A 9,669-nucleotide genomic window follows, 5' to 3' on the forward strand; every position below is an offset into this window, starting at 1 on the left:
TGTCTAAACCACTGAGCCTCTTGAACTTGCTGATCAGAAGGTTGGCAGTTCAAATCCGCGCAATGGGGTGAGCTCCCACTGCTCTGTCCCAGCTTCTGCCAACCTAGCAGTTCGAAAGCATACCAGTGTGAGTAGATAAATAGGTGCCACTGCGGTGGGAAGGTAAACAGCATTTCTGTGCACTCTAGCTTCCATTCCGGTGTTCTGTTGCATCAGAAGCGGTTTTGTCATGCTGGCCACATGACCTGGAAAGTGTTCCACAGGGCAGGGGCCATTACCAAAAAGGCCCTCTGCCTGGTTCCTTGTAGCTTCACTTCTCACAGTGAAGGAACTACCAGAAGGCCCTTGGAACTGGACCTCAGTGTCTGGGCTGGATGATACAAGTGGAGACACTCCTTCAGGTATACAGGGCCAAAGCCATTTAGGGCTTTAAAGGTCCACACCAACACTTTGAATTGTGCTTGGAAATGTACTAGAAGCCAGTATAGATTCTTTAGGGCCAGTGTTATGTGGCCTTGGCAGCTGCTCCCAGTCAGCAGTCTAGCTGCCTAGACTGTGGTGGCCTTAGAGAGCTGCTTCCAGGTGAAGTGGACAATAATGGTCTAGATGAAGAAGAATAAATCTACCATAAGGGCCCCTCCAGACTGGTGGAGGGTTTTCGCAGGTGTATTCTGATGAATATAATTAATAAAACAATAGTGTATTAGCAGTGGATTTATACCAAACCATCCGCCACCCATCATTCCACTTTATTAGTTGTTTTGTGATACCTCACGAATACAGTGGTACCTCGGATTACAGACGCTTCAAGTTACAGACACTTCAGGTTACAGAAGCTTCAAGTTACATACACTTCAGGTTACAGACTCCGCTAACCCAGAAATAGTACCTCGGGTTAAGAACTTTGCTTCAGGATGAGAACAGACATCGTGCGGCAGTGGCGCAGGAGGCCCCATTAACTAAAGTGGTACCTCAGGTTAAGAACCGTTTCAGGTTAAGAACGGACCTCCAGAACGAATTAAGTTCTTAACCAGAGGTACCACGGTACTTCGCATTGCCATAGGAAGGGACACTCTTGCACCATAGCAGAAACTTTTGACTGGACTATGCAGCAAACTTTCCTAGGGAAAAGCAAGCCATCTGCAGGAAAGAACGAAGTGGGGGGGTTTTCTCCGCACAGCATCCGAGATTCATTTCCTACCTGATGAATTGAGAGGATCAGGCTGCATGGATTCAATCCGAGGAGAGAACTGGGTGGGTGACCTCATTTCATTGCTTTCACCAAACTGTGTCTTTGCTGTTCTATAAAATAGCACAAATGTAAACGAGGTGTGAACTGCTTTCACATCTCATTTAGGTAACAGATGAGGCATGAAATGCATTTCACAAGCACAAGTACTAGACCGGTACCGCTCAAGCTTATGGCAATGAAGAGCTGTTTTATCCCCTTGCAGTTCTGGATTCACTCTGAAAGTGGTTACTAAGTGTGGGGCAGGGGTGAGGGGAAGCATTATCAAGCAAGGGCATGTTTGCTATTTTTATTTGCTCTCCCAAAATATCCCGAGGAGTTGACATTCTCAGTTGCATAGATGGATGTAGTTATCTATCTCACAGAAAAACCCCACTACATCCATATGGTGCAAAATAATAATAAAAATGACAGTTTTAGCAGGCAAGCTGGAATTTCAGATCATTTGAAGAACTTTTACTTCTTCTTGTATTTAAAGACCCCCCAAATATTGTCTTCTAGCACATCATATACACTGATGCTGTGATAGACAGAGACAGATAACTTGGGTCAAGGGGTTGCTCACCAGTACCTCGCATGGCAGCTGAAAAAAGAGCTCCGTAAACATCCTCACAAAAACTCAAGAAAATAAAAATGCTGTTTGCTCTTCCTACGCTGCTCATGTTTGCACTAGAACCTTCTGGAACTTTCAAGAACTTTCAGTTTGTTTCTGAAAAGAATGAACACTCTCACACAGAGCCCAACAGGATCAGCCACTCCTACATTGAACAGGCCCCTATTCCACTGGATGCCAGGATTAGACATCCACTCTCCCTTCCATCTTGAACAGAGGAAAGATGCAAAAACCTCCTCTCTGTGAGAAAGCGCTGTGGCGGCTGGTGTAGATATCTTTTCTTCTATTGAAGCATGTTGTGGTCCTCTCTTTTTCTGCTTTTATCCAACTCTTTCAACTCTTCCTCATAGGGCTAGGTTTCTAGAACTCTTGCCATCCCGGATGCCTTCCTCCAGATATCCACCAGTGCTAATGCATAATGTAGATTTTGGGGGAATGCTTGAAAACCTCACACAGGTTCACTAAAAATAAAAGAAAATATCAATTAGGCACAGTATCTTATATATATATATATATATATATATATATATATATATATATATATATATATATATATATGCAGGTTTTGGTGTCCTCGGGTGTCTTCCCGTGTAAAAGTTGGGGTGTCTAGGCGACGTTTCGACGAGGTCTCACTCGTCATCTTCAGGCTGGTGCTTTCGGCTTCTTGTTACTGGAACAGAGCAGGATCTCAGTGTTTGAGTTCCTATAAATACTGTTGAGGGGGTGTGGTGTATAGCCTCCAATGTTCTGGGCAGAGAGGAAGTTCCCAGGCTAGTGTGCCTTTTCTTCTTTTGTTCCTTAATTACTTGAGGGATATCCTGAGTGATTTCTTGAGTGATATCCTGAGTACCACTTAGGTGGGTCATTAGGTGTGGATTAGTTGCTAAAGTCTTTGTGTCTTGACCTCTTGAACTTTGTGAAGAGTTTTTCTGAGAAGATGGCTGTACTGCACTTAGTTGTGCTCTGGCTTGGCTTCGTGTATAGGGGCGAGCTGTGGTTTTGTGGCTTGTGTCAGCCAGATCTGTGTAGGGATTGCAGGGGGGTGCAGCATCCGGAGGTGCCTCCATGGTTTGGCTACTGGATGGTGTCTGTAATTTATCTGTGGAGAGGGTCTGGGTTTGGGTCTGGTGTGGTTGATTGGTGATGGCGTTCTGTGTGCCTCTGGATCTGGTGTCAGTTTTTGTGGGGAGGGCTAATTTCCAGATGTCTGGCAAGCGGGATGTGTCGTCACGCTTGTTCATGTTGTGAGGGAATCTGCAAAATTAATTTCGTGTCCTGTTTCTTTCATGTGTTGGAAAAGAGAGGAAGTTTTTTCTTCTTTTTTGACGGCATTCTTGTGTTCTGCGATACGTGCATTTATTCGTCTGTTTGTTTGTCCAATGTACGTGGCTGGGCAGACTTTGCAGGGTATTTCATAGACCCCTTGGTTTTCCAACTGGATTTTATCCTTGGGGTTTCTGAGGATATTGGCTATTTTTTGGTTGGTGCAAAAGGCTGTTTTGATATTGTGTTTATGGAGGATTTTGCTAATTTTATCTGTAGTGCCCTTGATATAAGGAAGGAGGGCCATGCCATTGTTTTCTTCTGTGTCTTGGTTTTTGGGGGGTGTTTCTTTTTGGATTAGCTTCGTAACCCTGTTTTGCTGGTATCCATTGGCAATTAACACATTTGAGAGATTCTGTAACTCAGTTGTCAAGTGGTCTTTGTCAGCCAGGCGTTTGGTTCTGGAGATGAGAGTCTTGGCTACGGAGTTTATTTGTGCAGGGTGGTGGTGTGATTGTGCATGTAAGTAGCGGTTGGTGTGTGTTTTTTTCCGGTAGATAGTGTGTCCTAGGGAGCCATCCGGTTTTTTGTAGATTAGGACGTCAAGGAAGGGAAGTTGGTTGTTGGCTTCTATTTCCATAGTGAATTGTATTTTGGGGTGTAGGCTGTTGAGATGTGTGAGGAAGCTATCCAGTTTTTCCTTCCCGTGTGCTCTTTAACATGGAACATCACCACAAGAGAATAATCATGGAAGCCATCGAGATAGAGAAACACCCTCACAACATGAACAAGCGTGACGACACATCCCGCTTGCCAGACATCTGGAAATTAGCCCTCCCCACAAAAACTGACACCAGATCCAGAGGCACACAGAACGCCATCACCAATCAACCACACCAGACCCAAACCCAGACCCTCTCCACAGATAAATTACAGACACCATCCAGTAGCCAAACCATGGAGGCACCTCCGGATGCTGCACCCCCCTGCAATCCCTACACAGATCTGGCTGACACAAGCCACAAAACCACAGCTCGCCCCTATACACGAAGCCAAGCCAGAGCACAACTAAGTGCAGTACAGCCATCTTCTCAGAAAAACTCTTCACAAAGTTCAAGAGGTCAAGACACAAAGACTTTAGCAACTAATCCACACCTAATGACCCACCTAAGTGGTACTCAGGATATCACTCAAGAAATCACTCAGGATATCCCTCAAGTAATTAAGGAACAAAAGAAGAAAAGGCACACTAGCCTGGGAACTTCCTCTCTGCCCAGAACATTGGAGGCTATACACCACACCCCCTCAACAGTATTTATAGGAACTCAAACACTGAGATCCTGCTCTGTTCCAGTAACAAGAAGCCGAAAGCACCAGCCTGAAGATGACGAGTGAGACCTCGTCGAAACGTCGCCTAGACACCCCAACTTTTACACGGGAAGACACCCGAGGACACCAAAACCTGCATTCCTGTACCCGTGAAAATCTACGAAAGCAAATATATATATATATATATATATATATATATATATATATATATATATATATATATAAAGATTTTTTTTAAAGGTTACAGAAAAACAAGAAAAAACAAATGAAGAAAAAATATAAGTAAAAAACAGACAATACAATAAAAAACAATACAAAAACAATGCATAAAAGAAAACAGTACATAAAAACCCTTTACTTGCTTTCATTCACTTACTTCCTTGACCTCCTCACACTCCCATTTTGTATTCTAGTTCAGTTAGATATTTCAGCAAATCCTTTCCATCTTAATATACTGTAATTTAATTTCTCTTCTTCCATCAATTCATTTTTACTTAATCCTTTATATCTTTTCTGCTAAAACCACATAGTTTTATTCTAACATCTTTCTAACATTCCTTAATTTTACAATATTTCTGTAAATAAACTTTAAATTTCTTCCACTCTTCTTCCACCGACTCTTCTCCTTGGTCTCGGATTCTGCCAGTCATCTCAGCCAGTTCCATGTAGTCCATCACCTTCATCTGCCATTCTTCCCGGGTGGGTAGTTCTTGTGTTTTCCAGTACTTTGCAATAAGTATTCTTGCTGCTGTTGTGGCATACATAAAGAAAGTTCTATCCTCTTTTAACACCAATTGGCCGACCATGCCCAAGAGAAAGGCCTCTGGTTTCTTCTGGAAGGTATATTTAAATACCTTTTTCATTTCATTATAAATCATCTCCCAAAAGGTCTTAATCTTTGGGCATGTCCACCAAAGGTGAAAAAAGGTACCTTCAATCTCTTTATATTTCCAACATTTATTATCGGGCAGGTGATAAATTTTTGCAAGCTTGACTGGAGTCATGTACCATCTGTAAATCATTTTCATTATATTCTCTCTTAAGGCATTACATGCCGTAAACTTCATACCTGTGGTCCATAACTGTTCCCAGTCAGCAAACATAATGTTGTGTCCAACATCCTGTGCCCATTTAATCATAACAGATTTAACCGTTTCATCCTGTGTATTCCATTTCAACAGCAAGTTATACATTCTTGACAAGTTCTTAGTTTTAGGTTCTAACAATTCTGTTTCCAATTTTGATTTTTCCACCTGGAAACCAATTTTTTTATCCAAATTATATATCTCCCTTATTTGATAATAATGAAGCCAGTCTCGTACTTTGTTTTTTAATTTGTCAAAGCTCTGCAGTTTTAATTTGTCTCCTTCTTGTTCCAAAATTTGCCAATACTTTGGCCAATTTGCCTCCATATTGAGTTTTTTCAGACCCTTAGCTTCCATTGGTGACAACCACCTTGGGGTTTTGTTTTCAAGCAAATCCTTATATCTTATCTACACATTAAACAGTGCTTTCCTGACAATATGGTTTTTAAACGATTAGGCACAGTATCATATGGCTATTTCTAAAGTCTCAAGGTGTTGTCCCCCCCCCCCCATTTAATATTTCCCAAGTGGATGCAATAACTTCCACCTTCAACAGAGGAGCCATCTGGGAAAATGTTAACACTTAAGAATGGAATCCAACTGATCTTTGCAGAATTGCAAATACAGATCACTGGCTGTTTACTCAGGAGTGCTGTTAGCTAGAAGGCCTCTTAGCTCCAGTTGTCAAAGAGGATTCATTACACTGGCATCTCACACAAAAATCACAAGGAGGAAGTAAATGTGACTGGGCAAGGTTCTCAATGTTACTTATGTAACTGCCTCTTGGGGCTAATTAGAACTGCTTTTGTAGTATGCAAGCTATACATTCCTTGAGATGCTTTCAAAAACAGTGTGTGATCTCCTCAGTGAGGTCCTGGGTTTTGTGCTGATTCCGCAACTCAGCTAAGCATCCCAAAGAATGTAACAATCTCTCTGATTAAAGTTCAATGGAAAAGTGGGGGAACGAAACGGAATAATGGCCAGTGGCTTGTTAAATTGCTGTGGGATTTCTTCATCTTCCTAACTTGGTTAAAGGTTCATTGTTGTGTCCTGCTGTACAATCATGAGCGCTCTCATTTTGCAAAACTTTTTTCAATTAATTTGCTGATACTATTTTTTCACCCTTCGTGAAATGACTTCCACAAGCTAGGTTGTTGCAGTAAGTACTCTTGCGCATGCAAATTGGTGAAATAGAACTGAGGGGGGAAATTGTGCTGGTTTAGTACTGATATTTTAAATTGTTTAATTATTAGTCTTTCCTATGCCAAAAGCTTGGGAATCTTTTTTCTAGGCTCAAGGACTACAAATTACTAAGAGATCTACTAGCAGGTCCCAATCTATGTTCGGTCCTATCCTGGGCTAAAAGGTCTGGCCTGTTAGATATTGCAGATCACCCACTCGCTTGAGAGGAAGTCCACTGAACTCAGCTGGAGTAGACATGTATACATTAGACATGCTCTAGGATTGAGAAGAAGAAGAAGAAGAAGAAGAAGAAGAAGAAGAAGAAGAAGAAGAAGAGGAGGAGGAGGAGGAGAAGGAGGAGGAGGAGGAGGAGGAGGAGGAGGAGGAGGAGGAGGAGGAGGAGGAGTTTGGATTTGATATCCCACTTTATCACTACCCTAAGGAGTCTCAAAGGGGCTAACATTCTCCTTTCCCTTCCTCCCCCACAACAAACACTCTGTGAGGTGAGTGGGGCTGAGAGACTTTAAAGAAGTGTGACTGGCCCAAGGTCACCCAGCAGCTGCGTGTGGAGGAGCGGAGACGCAAACCCAGTTCCCCAGATTACGAGACTACCGCTCTTAAGAGAAATGGTCCAACTCTCATGTCTGCCCACATTCTGCTGGGTCCCATGGATGTCAAAAGCAGACAGTTCTCCACTCACAATCCCCTAATTCTTAGCTTTCATTTTTTATAAAAAAAAAACCAAACCCAGTATGTTTCTAGCATTTGTAGAACCTGAAATATGAGTAAAAATGTAGAGGCACTATCTTTCTCAGGCAGGTCACAAACCAGACAGCAACACAAGCTGTTGCAAGCTGCAACACACAAACAAGCTTTCCACAGTCAACCATTTCTCTTCCCAATCCTCCTATAGTATTTCCCAGCCTATTGAGAAAGAATAAATGCAAATAGTTTTAAAAGTAAAAAAAGAGGAATGTTTGTTGTAGAAAGTGAATCACGCTGTCCACAGTTGCACACACTCTCTCTGTGTGTTAACAAATACTATTTCTAGAATATTAATGGCCCAAAAATGGAAACAAGAGGAACTACCGACTATGGAAGAGTGGAGAATGAAACTTATGGATTATGCAGAATTGGATAAAATGACTGGGAAAATTAGATATCAAAAGGATCATAAGTTCATCGAGGACTGGGGAAAATTTACGAATTATCTGGAAAACATATGTGATGAACAGACAACGCTAGTCGGTTTTAAAGAGGCTTTGTGATGTCAAAGGTGTATTGTAAAAAGAAAGAGAGATGAAAGGATATTACTAACTGGCAATATAATATATTGAAATTGCATAACAAATAGAAAATATGGATAATTGATGGAGGAGCTGGTGGAAGTTCAAAAATTGGAAACTTGAGAATATGGTTGTGTTGACTAATTTGTAAAAGAAAATTTAATAAAAAAATTATTTTTTAAAAAAACAAATACTATTTCTATAATACTATTAAAAAAACAACAACCCAAGCTGCTCAAACTAACAACCACTCCCTTCTTGTGCATGCCCACAAAAAGCTCACTTTGAGCTGTTTGGAGGTGTGGTCTTGAAGGAAACAACTCTGAGCATGCTCAGAACAGCTCCTGGGTCTATCCTAAAGGAAGATCAGTTAATATCAGATACATGAGCTGAACTGAGAAAATGAGAACACAAGGGACTGAAAACTGCACAACCAGTGTAAATAGCCAGTGGCTCTGGCACGATAAAAATGTTTTGTTTGGGGGGGGTTGTTTGTTTGTTTTTATTGTTGTTGTTTTGCTGCCTGAAGGCAGATGTGTGGGACCTCCTTGCCACAGCAATACTTTCAGGTTGATGTTGACTGAGTGGCACAGAAAGCTTATTGGCCAGAGACTGACAGAAAAGTATCCAGGACTCTGCATATTGAAATGCATTATGGGTGGATGTGTGAGGCAGGAAAGAGTGTGGATGGGGTTTCTGAGAGAAACTTAAAAAAAAAAAAATGCTGGGCATTTCATTTGGTAGGGCTGAGCCTTGGGATAGCCTAATGGACCACTTTCGATGGGGAGGAAGCATGCAGAGTGATCCGCGTTTTGCCCTGTTCACATGAGTCAATGGGAGGGAAATTACTTACTAGTGTAGATTCCAGCTGCTTACGAAGCACGTCCATGCAACAAGGAAGGTTAGAGGTTGACACTGGTGTGCTCCTTTCCTGTGATGCTAAGCCATCTGTTACTCTGTTTTCAGCTGTTCCATCACTAGTCCTTCACCATCATTCTCGGGGGTTCTGGTGGCTGACGTCTTGTTCCACCCTCATATCTCCCTGGGCCTATCTCAGGGATAAGATTGTGCCCAAAACCTTCTTTTTTTAAGTTTTAGCAGTCTACTTTGCAACTTCAGATACTGCCAGTAGAAATGGTACCGGAAATTTCCTCACAGAACCATCTCAGATAAAACTAGTGCAAAATGTTCCTGCATAAACAGAGGAACTCTCGTTCTTTTAATATCGGGCCATAATAGAACAGATGCACTGCCCTGCTCCACTAAACAGCACACCAGTATACAATAACCTGCAGAAGGTCTGACAATTTATTCTATAACAACATAGCACTAAATGCAGAAGTGGAAACTGGGTTTAAAATTATCTGAGCCAGTAAAAGGGAATTGAATAAAAGCCTCTGATTTTATCTTCATACAATTACTGTACTGCTGTTGCTGTTATTAGCTAGCCATGATGATTATTAATCTCCATGTGCGCCCACACCTGGAAATGAAAAGGCAAGACATTTAACAATTGGTTAGCAAACTGGATCCATAAATGTATTAAATATAAAAGAAATTTGCTAAGTATCTCCTTGTCAGGAGCTCGTCCTACACTCGAGTAGGACCCTGGCAGAGACACATGCCCAACTGGCATTTTCCCTCCCTCCTGGACGATCGTTC

The 9,669-nt window shown here is 41.9% G+C and overlaps 1 long non-coding RNA gene across 1 annotated transcript; it reads right to left on the bottom strand.

The window, feature by feature from the left end:
• Positions 1 to 1,524: 1,524 nt before the first annotated feature.
• LOC309353519 lies at positions 1,525 to 9,252 on the bottom strand. Its single transcript, XR_014161920.1, has 2 exons — positions 8,861 to 9,252; positions 1,525 to 2,323 (listed from the first exon to the last, which is right to left on the bottom strand). It is a non-coding gene; the product is annotated as an uncharacterized lncRNA (long non-coding RNA).
• Between the last annotated feature and the right edge of the window lie 417 nt (positions 9,253 to 9,669).

Source organism: Podarcis melisellensis (genome assembly GCF_964234715.1).
Source record: "Podarcis melisellensis genome assembly, chromosome: 12".
Lineage (NCBI taxonomy): Eukaryota > Metazoa > Chordata > Lepidosauria > Squamata > Lacertidae > Podarcis > Podarcis melisellensis.